The sequence below is a fragment of the Anopheles coluzzii genome, chromosome 2, assembly GCF_943734685.1.
Source record: "Anopheles coluzzii chromosome 2, AcolN3, whole genome shotgun sequence".
Lineage (NCBI taxonomy): Eukaryota > Metazoa > Arthropoda > Insecta > Diptera > Culicidae > Anopheles > Anopheles coluzzii.
Window position 1 is genome coordinate 31700860 of NC_064670.1, and position 17670 is coordinate 31718529.

Genomic DNA, 17670 nt, shown 5'->3' on the forward strand with positions numbered 1-17670 from the left:
TTCGTCGCCTTTAATCATACACGTACGAGATACTCGTAACGCAGGAGAGCACTGTCATAAAGCATCAGCGAAGCATAAACTTTAACTACATTTTAATATTGCAATAGCTTGCTTGTTACTATCAGAAACTGTTTCCATGCGACCAATAGGTTTACGCCATGACTTCTTTTTAAATTCTTACAGTAGAACGCTGTTTGTACGGCCTCACCGAAACACGGGACCTTAGCCGATTACTGGAATAACACGTAAAATTGGTAAAATAGTTTGTTTTTGACTCATTGCTCATGAATCCTCGTAATTTCATTACTCGTAAATTGCTATTATTATTATTATTATTATTATTATTATTATTATTTACTATTATTTATTTATTTAATCTTCAACGGGCCGTATGGCCTAATTAAGATGTAACAGTTCAATTTAAAAAAAAATACATATCAAAAACAAGATTTGCATCGCAATTCACTGCGGCCACGGCAAAAGCCGGAGACGTTCCTTGAAGCACTGAGTAGAGATGTCGAAGTCGAAGCAATCCGAGACAGTGTTGAAGACAGCCGACATGCGGAACATAGGGTCAGGCGTAAGGCATATCGCGTGAGCTTACGTTGAATCGCCTCAAGTCGAGCAATTGAAGAAGCGGTAGTTGGGCTCCAGACTACGCACGAATATTCCAGAACCGAACGAACGATACAGTTGTAGACAGCTTTGATGCACATGGGGTTGCGGAATTCATTAGTTGTCCGGATAACCACGCCAAGTAATTGATTTCCTCTGGCTACAACGTCATCGATGCTGTTTGCTGTTTAAAGTTCAAACTAGAATCAAGCAGAACGCCCAGGTCTTTGGCATGATTTTGTCGATTAACTGCAGAGCCGTCCATGAAGTAGGTCTCAGTGACTGGGCTCCTGCATCGACTAAAAGACACACAGTAGCATTTCTCGATGCAGATAGTCAGTCCATTACGCTTGCACCACGAACAGAAAATTTCGATGCAGTCTTGCAAGAATGTACAATCACCTGTGTTGTGAATAGGCGCAAACATTTTTGCGTCGTCGGCAAACAGACTGATACTGTCGGGAGGTAAAGCGAGGGTAACATCATTGATGAACAATATGAAGAGAAGCGGGCCAATTAAATTCAATTAAATTTAGTATTTTTATGAAGTGTATTTGTGTGTCATTTATTACAAACGATTCGTGCAGAAAATTCCGTTATATATGGCTTTTAAGCGGATTAAATTTTCTAGTAAAAATGAATTTTACACTGCATTGGACAATTCTAGAAACAAATTGTACTGATTTGCCATTTGATGTTAGAAAACTACGTATCTCGAAATCTGCGTAACTTGGGAACAGACTGAACATGTTTTTAATGAGCATATTTAGAATTCGTCCTATTTTTCAATGGTGTTTGTCAGATGCACGGCGACCTCACTGTCGTGCAGCGTATTAAACTCGCCAAGCTCCGGTGGGCTGTACGCATGGAAACGGACGACCCGACCCGTAAAGTCTTTTTAGGCCGTCCACAAGGACATAGGAGGCGTGGTAGGCCCAAACTGAGGTGGCAAGATGGCGTGGAGGCGTCCGTCTGCCAGTCCGTTATCCCGGCCTTAATGGCGAAGGCGCGATTTGTTGCAGGAACATTGTCGGACACGTAATTTTAACTTAATTTTTTAAACATTTTTGAGTTCAGTAAAGTTTACATTTTTGTAAGCAAATAAATGCACAGTTTCAGAAATAAATTGCAAAATCCAGAAATGTTTCCATTGAACAAATGTTGCCGCAACATGTTCGTAAACCCAGGCCTTGCAGTACTTGAACTAGTTGTCCGAATATCCCAATAGCTGTCACAATTTACTTACTGGATGCTGGATTTCAGTTTCCCGAAATAAAACAACCAACGCCAATCGAAGCTGCGTAGTAAATCGAACAGAAATTAACGCCAAATAAATGTCCTACACCTTCCTGCCTTGGCGCAAAACACGCGTCACAGCGTATGCTTTGCTGCAGGCCGGCGGCCACCGCGAACCGATGAGCACTTTAGTCAAATTACATACTCATCATCATCCATCATTCCACTTTTGGCCCAAGGAGGGAAGATTTTCACCATGATCGCCATGAATGATGATAGATTTTCCGCTCACTCCTTCCACCCACACACACACACACATATTCGCACATTCGCTCTTCATTTGTAATCTTCAGTTTCTGCGGTGGTTTGCGAGGGTTGTATCTCATTTTCCACGAATAAAAAAAAACCCCCTAAATTCAGTGTCCAATTTCTCGCACTTTCTCGTTTGTGGCACACATTCTCTTTCCGTGTTGTGTTGTCTTGTGTGTGTGGGAGAGAGCGGGGTGGGGGCTATCGTGTGGCTAACGAGACAGCTTCATTTGGGCGTAATTGAATAGAAAAACTATCAGTCATCATCGCCATTCGAGTTAGCTGGCCGTTTGCTTCCGGCGGTTTCCGGTGGCGCCTGCCTGGTCGTTTTGAAGGAGGAAAACATGAAGCCTGTAACCGCACACCGCCACCAGCAGAAACACACGCACACAAACATTTTCCAAGGGAGAAGGAGCAGCGGAGCCACAACAACAATCCAATAAAACCAAACACTGGGGCGGCACGTGGTTTGTTGTTTCGAATCGAATCGGGACGATTGATTAAGTGCAGATAGAAACTTGTGGCTCGCACGGAGCGAGAGAGAGACTGTGCCAGAGCAGAGCAGAGGGACACAGCTTGAGAAGTGTTACGTTGCGGTTCCGCACTGTTTTGACAGCGATAACATTCCTTTCGAATTAGTGAAACCACTCGCTCGGGATCGGATTGAGCTGGAGCGGAGGGAATCGGATCTCTGCGCCACTCTTCCGGGAAGAGGTGTGGTGTGTTGGTGTTTGGAATTTAATCAATGTTCGCCCACGGGGAAATCGATCGTGCGAGATGGATTACAGCAGCGACTGGGATGAAATTACAACCGTTTGGGTGGTGGTGAGTTGCTCCTTTTACTATGGCATGATGATAAGATTTGACAGTGTTTTTCTACCATTCAACCATCCAAGCTAACATTGTTTCTTTATAAAGCTAACATTCATTTTTTTATACCTAATAAGTGATTTTTGGTTATAAATATGTTTACTTTAAATTGAAAACAACTGCGTTTAAGCGTATTCTTTTAAAGAAGGATTGTGTTCCTCATCATAAACCAAACGAAAGGAACCAGTTGATTAGACAATCAGAGCGCAGAAATGTAAAAAAATGACAAACGATTAATCGTTTGCAGTGGTGAATAAGAATCCCTAATCGCTTCACCACAATCGCAGGCGATAATCCGTTCTGTTGGAAGTGTGAGTAAGCAAAAAAAAAAACACCTTCCCATTTACCGTGCGGCTACCTTTGATGCTCTAATCGGCGATGGAAGGAATCGCTTCATTCCCCGTGAATGAAAAGGCAACAAAGTCCAGGGCAAAAACATGATCATACAAAAAAAAAAGAATAATCGCCAGCCTAACTAGGTTCCCTTTGCGTAATTAAAATTCCCTTTCTCCATTCTAAGTTCCCTTCCCCCGAATCTTCACCTGACGGCACTGACACCGGTCCTGGAGTCCCGGTTCATCATTAAATGTGCAGACTCAACGCGAAGGTACACACCAAGCTTTAGCTTCTACGGGGTGTGCACGGAACATGAATATTGCTTGCTTTTACCAACCATCATTTAAGAAAAAGAGACAGAAAAACAAAACGCGAATAAAAAAACACATCTCATCCTTACGCCGGTCGCTCGGCGCGGGCTGCATCTAATTAAAGACTTCTCACCCCCGCCCAAACGTTCACAAAAAACCCGTTTTGATAAAAAAAATGGTCAAAGGAAATCAGTTAAACGAGGAAAAGCAAGAGATAAGAATATTGGGCCCCGGCAACCGGAACCGGGCTCATTAAACCCCGAATTCAACACACGCGGCCACACGCCGGTGTCTCCGCCGGGTCACCGGGCATTGGATTCGCCTTGCACGGATTTTCCACGGCATGACCTCTTTTCGTGAAAACGGTTTTCGAAATGATGCTCGAGCATAAATGAAAACAAAAGCCAAGGGATCAGAGATAATTCGTATCGCTCTCGCTTATCAGCAACACCATGTACAGGGTGAGGGGGTTAAGGACAGGGCGTGGGAAAAAGAAAAAGCCAGCCGATTATAAGGATGGTCGATCTTTGCTTAAAAATACGGAACCACACGAGTCAGATTTGAGAATGGTTTTGTATTGTTATCATTTGCTAAATGTCTAGTGTTAGCTTTGGTTTGCTTTTGTCGTTGAAAAACTATTCCATAGTTCCTATTTTTCATTTTTCACCGTTCAATAGATAGTGACTAAAGTGAGAAAGCGATTTTCAAAGTCAATAAATAAATAAATAAATAAATAAATTAGTTAATAAAAATTAATTGAATAAATATATGAATAAATAAATAAATAAATAAATAAATAAACAAATAAAAAATAAGTAAATAAATAAATAAACTACCAAAAAATAGTCCTTGTCTTCGTTTTTGTTTTTCTCTTCTTACACGTAGTTTATGAGAAATTTGTCCTTCCATCATTGTAGAATTATTTATTAATTCATGTCTTTCTTATGTTCTGAATTGCATTTCCAGCTTCTGTAGTTTCTTATTTTTCTTGTCATCGTTCTGAGAAAACTAATCTCTTTTACCTATTTCTATTGTTTGTGTATTTATCGTTTTTAAAACATACTGTTTAGAGTGCTTTAATATATTGGGGTTAACTGTTTTTTTTTCAATAATATAGTTTTTTTTTACAATAATATAAAATAAATGCAAAACATTAATCACATTGCATACCTTCGGACCAACATCGTAACATCTGACCCGTAAATTTGCCAACATATTTACCAGTGCCCGAAAATCCAACTTTCCTTTTAAGCTTTTATTCATAAAAACGGTTTCCTACCGGCACCGGAAGCGGGTGCGGGGTGGGCGGGATCCCATAAATAAATGGTACACGCACTCCCACCGGCCAAAAACTGGGAAAGATTTCATATTGCATCACGCGTTTCCACCGCGCCGAGAGGTGGTTATTTCTCTTAATTTGTTTGATTTCTGCACCGTTCGTTTATTTTTAATTAGACCCTCTCACATCACCACCCCAACACGTCCCACAGCCCACGCGGAGGAGCTCGGAAGGTTCGGTCTTTCTTTCGCCGAAACGTGACCATAAGCGGCCGCGCCCAACAACCTTGCCCTGCGCGCAACCTTCGGCCGGGCGCAAATCATTTGGCCAACCGAACGGCCCCGGTCGCTTCGTTTGCCCAGCTGTTTTCGCCCGCACCAAAGCACACCAACCGGTGGCCGGGCGCTTTTCTAGTTGCGGGGTTTCTTATTGTTTGGAACGAGGGCAGGCGGGCATTTTCAAAATAAATAAGCACCTCGCCAAGCGGGGTTCAATTCGCATAACTTTTGCCGGCGCACCGGAGGTTCTCCACCGCGGGTGGCCATTTCGGTTTGTAAGTTCACGCGACCACGGTTGCCACTGCTGCCCCTCCTGCGAAACCATGGGACGCGTATAATTCAATTATCCACTAAATGGAGCTTTGAGGCGTGCAGTGACGGACGCTCTTGGCATCATTTGTAATCGAATTTCGTTGCTATGCGCAGTGTGGCGGCCCACAAATAAATGAAACCTGTTTGCTACCTTCCCGCCCGTGTGATGTTTGAGCGAGGCAGGGCATGGTGGTGGTGATGGGTGGCCCCAGGGTCTCCTCCCTTTCCGGCCACCGTAGGCAGCGGGAACGCTAGATGGAGTAGCATTTTTCTTTTATCTGCTGCCGGAAAACTTCTTTGCGGTTTTCCGCGAACGCTTTTGTGCTGTGGGTACAATCGAATGAAGTGAAAACAAATTGCCATAAATCATCCGTTGCTGGAGATGGGAATAGGGAGCAGAAATAATGGGGTGCAAAGTTTAGACTGGCAAAGGAAGTGTGACTTTGCGCAGAGAGAAGTAAGCGATTGTTGTCACTTTGTTGAAATCATTAGTCTCAGTGACTAGCGGTCGTTTAATACAAAGGCTCAGGGAAGCGACAGTCAATGTACGTGAACTTTAAACAATATCGAGAATATGCTGCAAACATTTGCGTGTTTCAAGCAACATACATTTATGATACACCTCTGTAACTGATATAATGATAGACACGTGCATCAACCGTGCAACGAGTATTCAACGTCCTTTACGCCTCATGAAGTTTGCCCTTTTGCGGGATGTATTATCCTGGGCTGCGTAAAAACCAACTGGAAAACTGGAAAATTGCTTTATTTATAATGCACAAACCCGCCGGTAGCGTCCGCTGAACGTTGCGAGGGTATCAATGTTTGTGCGAATTATGAATTCCGCTTCACTTACACGAGCTGCCCGAGCCTTCCGATGATCGGTGTAACGAGCCGGTGGGGTAGAATTATTCATAACTCATAAAGTACACATAAAAACGGCGTCCGGAAGAGAGGAAGGCAGCGCGCGTTCAGCGCTGTGGACGCTGTGAGATGCTTTAAAACGCTGTAAACAATAATTAAAGCTGAAGGAGCGTTAACAAAGCGATTCAAAATACAGCAGAGTACAGCATGGGCCATCTTGTTGATGGGCTGTGAAGTTGTAGAAAAAAAGCAAGCTTACGCATACAGAAAGCATACAGCAAGCGTTTTGTGCGTGTCTCCAAGAGCCCAACATGAAGCGTTTTGATGTACTTTAAACTTATCGTTCACTTATTGAAAGCAAAATATCAATACTTGGTGCTTGCGTTATTAGGCTTGCAAGTCAATCTATCATCGGGAAGAATTCGAATCAGTAGACGACGCGAATAACGCGCTTTATATTGTGTGCGTTGGTCTAAACCACATGTGTTCGTCTAAACCAACTCATTTGTTCGGCGAGCCACTTGTTAACTCGAACAGTCTATCGCGAGTCGCAATATCTATCACAAATATCAATGTTAAAGATGTACCAATTCAATTATGGACTTGACTAATCATAACTTCATAGCATCGTGGGCCTCATGCAGAACCCTCAGGGGCCGCATGCGATTTGCTTCACCTTCACGAAAAACGGACAAGTTTCCAGGACTATGCATAAAAGGTAGCTGTTGTTAAGAATACAGAATGTTTTAGGCTCACTTAGTACGAAGTACCTTACATCTTGTACGATGAAGAGGGTCTTGGATTCTTAAGAACCGCATATTGGACATTACATGGCCCGTAACATTCGACAGAAGGTGGATGGGTGAGATTTTAACGTTTCGCTGGAAGCGTCATCGCACCAGTTGCTAGAATCTTTTCCCGCCTGTTGAAATACAAATAAAAACACCTTTTTCTCCTCCGGGAAAACAGAATTAAAGTTAATAAACACACATACACACACATACATAATAAGAGCCATTCAACACGGTGTTCCTAGAAATGATCCGTCAGCACGCATTGGTACAAGCAACAAACAAAACAAAACGAAAGAAAAATCCAAGCGCGCTTTGTTGCAAAGATTCCTTTCAGTTTATCTCTGCCCCCTCCTCGGCAACAAAGCTCAAACACTCGAACGTTTTGTTTTTGCTCCCTCGCTTCCCAACGCGCAACACTGTTGGCACACATTTGCTCTTGCTCGCAACCACACAAGTGTCACACTCTGTGAAGAGCCTCCAGATTCGGTGGCAGGTGGCACCGCTTCTTGGACAACTTCTCTCGTAACGTGCAATCCCCTCTGCACAACTGACTGCTGGCTCTTTATCCTTTCCGCCACCTTGGGGAGAAGGGTCAGAGCAGGTACAGCCCGAGCCACAGCCATTGCTTCGTACAAATAGTACGTACAATTACACAAAGGCAGGCGCCAGTTCGGGAAAGAAGCGCGGGCGAAGGAAGCTTTTGTCAAACATTTGTTCCACACTTGGCTGTTAATTGTTTTTGTTTGCATCAATGTCGGGGGGTGTGTGTGTGTCGTACGTGCATACACCCTCCCTCCCTAACACCGGCCGCATACGTTTGTGCCCTTTGGGTGGAGCAGGTTGCCGAACGTGCCCGCACGTGTGAAGAAAAGGAAAATTGTTCCTGCCACCGGTTGTTTGTAGCGGACGAACCCGCGGACAGAGCTGAGAGGGGTGACCTAGGACAAAACGTTCCACGTCGGACGCGTTAACCCACTGCCACACTGGCCGGGTTGCGAGGAGGACAGATGAAGAAGCGTCGTTTGTTAGCTGAAGAGGAGGTACTGCCGCAGCACCGTGCTATATCCGCAAGCGTAAAAGATATAACCTTACGCTGCTGCGGCAGGAAGGAAATCCGCATAATGTCATGAAAGTCACACCGCTGCCACACACAACCGTGCGAGCGCGTATATCTTGTGGCGAGCGAGAAAAAAAAAACGGGGGATTTAGCGCAAGAAAGCAACGGCAACGTGTCACTTTTTCCTGGAGGGTTTTTCTTATGCGTGTAAAGTAAAGAGGGTCAATGAAAAGACGAACGAACCACATGGTAATGCTACAGGCATGGACAAAGGAGTTATTTGTTGAGACAGGCGTGTCGTGCTCTTTTTTTTGTGAACACACCCATGTAAATGTAAGCTTTTATTGTCTTATCTTTTTCCACTTCAAATATCGATCGTGAACTTGTTTGCAAAATGCTTATAATCGTGAGAAAGGAAGAGAAAAAAGACCAAGAGCTAGCGCTGCGGAAGAGTTTCTTTTGTCCATCTTTTGCTTCTTTCAATGGTAGCCTTGCCTCGCAAATCGCAAAGCGTTTTCCGACATTCGTACCGAAACCTCTCCGGTACAGAAAAACGGGGAAAAGTCGTTCCCTCCAGCAAACAGAGTGAATGAAAAATGGAACAACCAACCGCTCAGCAGACATCGAACGGTTTAGAGGTCGTAAATATTTGATCATTTCACACCGGTGTATCGATTTGTTTGTTTCGTGAGCAACATTGTTGTGTTCCCCCCTTTGCCAAAGAATATGATTTCGCAGACAGGGCAGGTGGCCACTTGCAGGTGTGCAGAGCGCGCGCGCGCCGAAAAGTGCAATGAAATCAGTCCTCTTGACCATTTCGGTCCTGCCTGTACCGGCACGCAATTCCGGGCTTTGTGAGATTGATGAAAGCTTTTAAAGGTGCTTTTAAAGCACCTCCAACATAGCATGGGCAGCGACTTTCGTCCTGGTGCGACTTTAAACATTTCACTCAAGAAGTGAGCACGCGTCCCGTGCGTTCCGTTCGTTGAACGGATGGCTCCCAGCGTGGGGTTACATTCCATTTCGAGCGTTCGGCAGCCGTTGGCAACGCACCAGGGGTAGGCATGCTACCATTAATCAACAAACCACGGACCACGGACCGTTTCCCCCCGCGGCATCCCAGGGGACGAATTCCGTAATGGAGAAAAAGCGAGAAAGTTTTCATTTCAATTTATGTGATTCTTGACGATCTCCCTTCCCAGCTGGTTGGCACGTACCCCACTCTCTCTCTCTCTTTCTCTCTCTAGGGAGTCCTTCGCCCAGGTGGTGGTGGTGCTTCTTTCCAATTTCCTCTATTCTGCTCTCACGATCATGACCTTTTTGTTCACTGTGTGCAACACAAAACAAAACAAAAAAGAATTCACATCCACCTTCTTGATACTTTTCGGTTCGAAATGGGTCCCGCGCCAAACTGGATCGAATAGAACTGTCAAGCTTTGGTGGAAGCAAATAAAAAGCTTCCCGAGCGAAAAGCAAAACAAAAAAGTCAACTCACTCTCGCAAGATGTCAAGGATTTGTCAGTTTTCGAGGGATGCGAGACAAATACGGTACGGAAAAAAAATTCGCCACCAAACTCGAAATGGACACGCACAGTCACGCAACGCATGTCCCGGGCGTTAGGGCACATTCCAGAGCACATTTGCTCGGCTCAAAACTGAGCAGCAAAAGCCAATCGATCGACCCATTCCTCCCATCCGCTCTTTACCACCGGGTGCGGTGCGGTGGGGTATGGCAGGACTGCTATCAGCTGAACCCTTCACTCACGCTGTCCTTCACTTTTGACACGCAGGAAACAAACGAGATTATTTTCCTTCGTGCATTCGATTACAATAGCAGATTGTGTGAGCGTGTGTGTGCGAGTGTATGGAATCGTACAACATATATCGTTCCCTCTGACAGCGCCTTTTGGAGCAAAAAAAAAAGAAAGAAAAAAAAGGCAGTGCCGAGAAGCCAAAGCAAGTTCCAGCGCAGCCTGATTTGATTTAGTTATAAAATATTACTAATACTGTCATCTTTACAGCTACCTGCGTTTACCGTCTACCTTCTCAATGTCAATGTTAGGCACCTTTCGCCCGTTCGTACGTCAAAAGATGATTAGCAATCACGCGTTCGTGCACACGTTCCGCTTCAAAGTGCCCGGTTTTAACGGAGCACATAGTAATGTTAATAAAATCCTCAACATTTCCCACTCGCTTGCCGAACATAAAGCTGGAGGCTGTGCAAGGGTTTTGAGGGAAGCTAATCGAGCTGATTTTGTTTGTTTCCTCCCGCCCGAGACGAGGAAGGAAGCATTTGTGGACGCACCGTTTCTTGGCGTGGGAAAACATTTTGCACACTCATGTCATTTGTCATAAAGCGCGCGTTCGTCAGTTGGGAACGCGGTGCTAATCCACCGGCAGAAGCTACGTTAGCACGGGTTTGGCAAGTGAAGAGCTATAATGTAATGACTTAAAAGCATGCGCGCCTGGTGCGGGTGTGTGGTAGCTTGTAACTGGTGAAGTTTACTTTGCAAAACGATTTGTTTGTCCTGTTGTTGTAAGGTGGCAGCGGCAAAAATGCAAGGTGTCGGAAATCTTGGAAATCATTTCGAAGCTCTCCAACCGTATTACACCAAGTGCTACCTGCCGAATGATACTCATTACGTTTTATAATACTCGTCAGATGCAAAGGAAATTGGTGAGTTATGTTATGTTTATGTTCTTCTCGTTATGATCATTAGCAAAATACGCAGTTTAATTAACTTTCTAAGGATGTCTAATATTTATAAGGATGTCTATAATAAGGATAAAATTTACACGAAAGGCTTCTGAAGTCCGCAGCTTTTCTATTGTAAATAATTCAACTAGTAACCAATATAGTAACTAGTAACAATATAGCCTCTTGGATCGTTCCTCCCGAATAAAAAAAAAATCCATAGCTCTTTTACTTGTATCCAACACTAAAACAATGCTTCGAATGCATAAATTCATCATTTTCTTTCTAGACATAGGAGTACGTCTCTCCCCAAGCCGTCAAATAAAGAGAACCGAGCAGGTATTTCAATTTGTTAGAAGTACTTTGTAAAGTGATCCCAATATTAAGCCGAAGTTGTGAAAAGAATTTTTAATCTTACTTTGCATCTCCTCGCACAGCCCACATTCCCTCAAAGAGCACCGTAAAGAGGCAGCTGCAATTTAATTCTCATCATCAGTTAGCAAAGAAAACAGCAAGTTCAGCAGTACTCGCGCGTCATGTACAGCATGTTGGCGTGCTGTTGCGTTTGGCGTACCTTCATCAAAAAGAAGAAAAAAACAATTCTCACACATTCCTTCCGTTATCTTTGAAACCGCCTGAAGATATCATGGTAACATCCCGCTCAGCAACACAATGCGGTTTGCCGGTGGTGACGGGTTTAAGCAATCACCTAAACTAACCGACGGATGGGACGGTTTTTTAAAGTCTCCCGCTTACACCCACGGTCAGCAGCATCACGTTCGGTATGGAGAGGAGATTCCGCGCTGCCGAGCCATCGGAGCGGTAGCAGCAGCATAAAACGTTCTGTCTATTTTGTTGCAATTTTTATCTCCATCCGCTCCACGGCGGTAGCGCAGCAGCGCTCGATAGATACATCCTGTCGGTATTTTATTATTATTTTTCTGTCCCCTTGTAACCCTCCACCCCCTTACCAACATGCCGCTTTACGTATCTTTGTTCGTGTGGGGGTGAATCAAGCTTCCGGCGGATGTGATGTGCATTTTAATAAATAAATACACTCTTCCGTAGCCGGTGTTGCCCGTTGCTGTGTACCGGCCGTTGCTTCGGGCAATACCTGGTTTTACACCTGCCCTTAACCCAACACCCTCTATCCCCCAAACCTCTCCACGCTCATCCCCTGCGACGGTGCAATGGTGCACAAAACTTTTCTCGCCTGAAAAAGAACATTTTTTGAAAAAGTATTTTTCTGTTCAGAGAGAGAGAGGGAGATAGAGCAACGTTAGCTTTCGAATTACGGTTCTCATTCTAACGGCAAAACAGAAAAGTGGTGGGTTTCCTTTCCTTCTTTTTTTTGTGTGCAACTATGGCATACACTTTTTACGATCCGAGCGCTACTAACCGCCGGCCCTTAACGTGTGCAGCAGGCGGGCAGACTGTTGGTTGTTGTCTAGACTTTGAATGGAAATGATTTTTTCCCACCCGGGCGTTGATGTGTTGTTGATTGTGTTGGGCCACACAGCTTGTGCGCCGGGCGGAAAGCAGCATCCATGCTATTCCGCCCAATTTCATGCAGGAAAAGTATGAACACCATCGTGGCGGACGGTTCATGTGCTGAGATAGAGACAGGCACTCATAAAAACCACCGTGGACATACCGGTGTTAAACTGTTTTTTTTTTTGTTTTTTTTTTTTTTTTTTGTTTCAGCTTTATAACAGCATTGGCAATAGAGTGTTAAAATAGTGTCTTTTGCACAAAGTTTTTGCACAAAGTGAGAGCAATTTTAGACCTGCCTTTTTTCGCGGATATCTAACTAAAGGCTACACAAAAAGGCTTTTAGTATGGTTAAATAGACGGCTAAAAATTTGATTGCAGTTCGTTTTAGATGCATATTTCGTATCTATTCCAGGTTTCGGTTAGCGGCGGTCCCGTGGTCTAGTCGTTGACAGGCCCGTCGTCTGTATAGGCCTGTTCTGGTCTGCATGACCGCGTAGGATGTTACGCCAAAAAGAAGACCAGGTTCCGGTTTACATGTTACAATTAATGTTAGTACAATCAGTTCAATTTCAATATTCCAAGGTACATCAATTCATCAAATCGTGACAATATATGGCATGAACATGATGATTTATTGATTCAATGAAATAAAATGAAATCCAATACATTTTCAAATGGTTCTCAAATGAATCTCAATATTTCCCTAACTTGCGGTGTGAATTTGCATAGTCGGTCATTAAAAATCGACCACCAAAGTATATGGCAATAAATACCAATTAAGATAATAAAAAAAAACTACTTCCACTAAGCTCTGTCGAAAAAAACCTTGTCCCTACCAGGTGACCAACCAGTGCATTGACGCGCACACAGAAATAACCATTTGCTAATTGGTCCCAGTCTGACGGTGACGCGGCACGGTGCTCGTCTTTTCCACATACACACACAGCTTTGGGAATACACATTTCCCCCGATTACCCTCTGCACCCATGCCACAGCAGATACATTCCAATTCAAGGGGAGGGAAAAAGTTTCACACCCTGCCAGGAATCCTTTTTGGTGCGGGAGTTTTAGGAAAATGTTTGTAGTTTGTTTTTCGGCTACAACGGCCGATACTGACCGGCCCCCGGAGGAGGTTGAGAAGTTGGTTGCGGTTGCAACTTTTACAATTAGTACATTTTTCTCAATCATCCTCGGGTCTGGTGTACGTGACCCTTGTTATTCCCACCAGTGCACACGGTACGCACACCAGCAAACCCACGGTGAGAAGGGTGCGAAAAGTTAACCTCCCTGTAGGTTCAAATCGACACATTCAACCCAACCACTGCTAGCCGAAAATGTGTGATCCGAGCCGGTGGTAGGGTGGCCTTCGTGAGCACACCACAGTCCCGTTGCTAGTCGTAGCGATGGAATTGTGCTTTTCTGTTGTTGGTTTTGCGTTGCTTACGGCAAGCGTAAATCAAACACCAACGACGTATGATGGGTGACCAGGCGCCTCCATCTAGCTCACCGGTTTCGTAGGGTGTAGAGCTGTCCGGCTGCCCACCGGGGTACAACACGCTGGAGGAGCAACGGGAACGGGCAGAGAATTTAAGCCGAACATTCGGGGCAGCCCACCCCGCTATCCCATGGAGCTATCATAACTAACCGCCTCTGGAGGGTAGTAAATTATCATTTCTGTCCATAAAAGTTGTATGGATGACTCTATTCGGCATTCGTGGCGTTTCGTTCTTCTTTGCGTTCGCTTTGATTGTGAGCAGGACCTCCGACAGGCCGAATGGTTGCATTCTATGCTGTACACATAGTGCTATCTCTGCCACCGGCACTACCACCACTACCACACGTACGTACCACGACGACTCTGTTGGTCAGTAACTGTTGCGATGGCTTTGGGCGGCGGTGCGGCAGGGGTTTGCCCGCGTCGTTACGATGAAGTATTTAGGTGGGATTTTATTTTTTCTTTGTCCGTACCATCCTTGGCTGCCGCCCGGATAAGGACGAAAGCGTACGAAAGTGGTGTTATTGCGCTCATTCTACCATCAAACAAACATACACACACACACACACAGCGCTCCGTACACACGAGCAGGAGGGTTGGTTTTCGATTCCGACAAGGCTAAAGGTGGCCATAAATTTAGCTGTGCCACACAATTCGCCCGAAATGGCGGTACGAAGCCGGCACACGACTGCCGCACCGTCGTGCTTTCCTGCTCTGAATGGCCAATCTGTGCGGCACGATCGCCACACGTTGGCGTTGACGACCGACTCGGGCTCATCTTACTCTGGGGCCAGCAGTCAGCTGCAGAGGGAAGCAAAGACGCGCAAATTCTGCCGTCCGTCTCCTGCAAGGAATCTTCTTGTCCACCCTCCCTCCGCAACATAACACGCTGACGACAATGGTGGCTCGTTTTCCTGCAAAAGTCAGCCACTTTTCCATTCACATTTCCCATTGAAGTGAACATAAAGCTTGGAACTGATTTCGGGCAGCGTCTTCCGCTGCCAAGCATTTACGCACAAACAGGGGTGCACAAATGGGTGTGGCCTGGTGTAGCAGTAATTCAGTCAGCTGCGCAAAGGGAGGGGATGCGAAAAATGTCCGCGTGCCAAATAAATCACTATCGATCGAAGAGACAACAGGAGAAAGAGAGAGAGAGAGAGAAAAAAAGGAAGAGGAAAGGGAAAAGGAGATACTAAGAAAAACGTGCCGAAAAGCGTTCCCACTTCCTTACGATTACGCGCCGACCTTGCACTTAGAATGACGGATAATGTGGTGAAGGAAATGCCAATAAATTGACGATATTTTTTTTTTTTTGGCGAGGGATTTTTGACGTCACTCTTAGTGGAAATTGATGACGCCGCTGACGATGACGAACGGGCCCCGCGCAAACCGGAATGTTTTTTTTATGACCTTCTGAGGAGCATCTCGTGTACAGATGGTTAAGCTTCTTTTAATTTGCTGTGTATGCCTCTTTTTTGTGTCTGTTTTGCTGTTTTATTGTGCCTGCATGTTTGCAGATAAGAAGGAATACTAAAGTAAACTTTTTTGTAGCATTGCATGTACTTCATCTCAAGGTGGTAGAACAGATATTCTTATACCATTATTTAGCAATATCACATAATACAGCCATACTATAGCACAAAGTTAGTTAGTTGAAAGCTCTGTGAAACAATTAAGCATGGTTTTGTTGCTTTCACATAGCGTCTACCATCTATAGCAAGAACAGCAGGACTCTAGTACTTTTGCTATAAAACTAATTTCGTTCATGCTATTCACAATCCATCACGACTAATCATCAATTTCATCTTTTAGCGTAAAGTGTGCAGCATCCGTTAGCCAAAATAAAACACAAAAAAAAACAAATCTCCCACAGATCACCAACCGAGCCACTCCCGTGCCGGCTCGCAGAAGCGTCCTCCCAATTTCCTCGCGCACTGGGCGTACTACAGATACAATCAGCTAAAGTTTAGTCGCTTTGAGATTGGATTAAAATTCAATTCTTTCGACCATCGTCTTGGGAGCTATACGACCGGCAGTCCCAGAACCACACCATCCCAGCGGAATGTGCTGAATGGGGAGAAGGATGCGGTGGTGATCCAGCCTTGCTGCTTTTTTTACCATCTTCCCCCCATTCCCTCCTCGGTTTTGGCACACAGCACAATACGTTTCTGTAAGCGGTGGTGCTCTCTGTGTGTATGTCAACCGGACCCTTACTGCTGACACACCGTAATTGAGACGGAAATTGCATTTCCTACCCTTGGACGACCAAGTGCGACAAAATGGGCGTCCGAGCAGAGGACTTGGGAACAATGGTAAAAGCAGCAGTAGTGGCAGTGGTAGTAGTAGTGGTAGTAGTTTGTTTTGTTGCTTTGTGTGGTTCTATGCGCGGCACAGGGAGATATGTTCAACCGGAGGCCATTCGATGTACTACCGGAGGGACATGGCCGTGTGCTGAGCTGTTCGGATTTGTGGCTCCCTTTTTGTCGCTTTATTACACTGCTCTCACAGCACGGATGGATGAAGGCAAGACTATTCTGGCCATTTCGGTGCACGTTGGAAATCGATGTGGCCTGCTCTATTGCCATCCCTTCCGATGGGACATAAAAGAAACTCTCTTTGTGAGGGGTGGAGTGGGAAAAGGGGACGGAACAGATTGTGTGTCGTCGTGTTTTTTTGCTGCTGTTGTTCCTTTATTTTGCCTGTCTCAAAGGAAGATATCCTTTACTTCGGGTTTCATCAGGCCGGTGTCAACGGTGTCACAACTTCTTCGGCCCTGCTGGTCGTCCGCTATATAACATTGTTACCTTTCGCTGTTTGTCGACTGCAGCAAAACAGCGGCAGCACTGGCGCGTAGTTATGTTGTTGAAAATATTTGACTCTTCCCGTTTTTTTGGGGTCAGCAGACCGTGAAGCGCAATTTAAATCGTAACGGCGGCATGCTGGAGATAAATGAGAAAACCAAGCCCACCTTGCCCTTTTACCTTCCCCGGTGGACACATTGTTTCTGTGCTGTGTCAGCCAACAGATGAAGAAACAAGGGGTGCAATGTTGCTGCGAATTTGGTGGCTTTGTGAAATGGTAGAATGTAGAAATATTACAAAACTCTGCAAAGGTACGATAAATTCTACTTTCTACCCCACCCGAACACGGTGACAAATGATTCAGAAGAAAGAGGGGGTTGTATGGGGGATAGAACCTAGAAAAGGATGAATGTGAAGCTTCTAATGCGCACTGACCGTACGCTTGTCTGTCCGGAAAACGGCAACGACGCACAAATTGGCACCTTTGTAATAAGCGCAGGACCAAACGCAGTACTTCGGCTACCCCTTGGCACGTCCGGACAGGCCAAATATTTTATCTGCTTACCTTTCTACACGAGCACAATGGCACGACGGAATGATCTATCCTCGTCACAAACCGCAGGGATGTTTGTCATTGTGATTGTAGCGGTGGAGAAAAGATTGTGCGTATCTCGTTTTTTTTTTTTTTTTAATTTGGTCTTCACTCACGACCTAAGGTGGAAGGCAAAATAAAGCCCCAAAAGCAATATGCATGTTGTTGTAAGCTGTATAATTCTCGGCAACGTATAAAGCTAGCCAAAATACGCACACACACACACAAACCACTGGAAAGGACGGCAACAAATGGTCGTTGGATGGAACACTGGATGGAGAAAGCAAAGTTCACAAATGCGCTCATCCACCACCAGTGTGCCCGAGCCAGAA

The 17670-nt window shown here is 45.0% G+C and overlaps 1 protein-coding gene across 3 annotated transcripts in view; it reads right to left on the bottom strand.

The window, feature by feature from the left end:
* Window positions 1-17670, bottom strand: part of LOC120948706 (uncharacterized) — a 175032-nt gene that overhangs the window by 18201 nt on the left and 139161 nt on the right. The window lies entirely within an intron of this gene.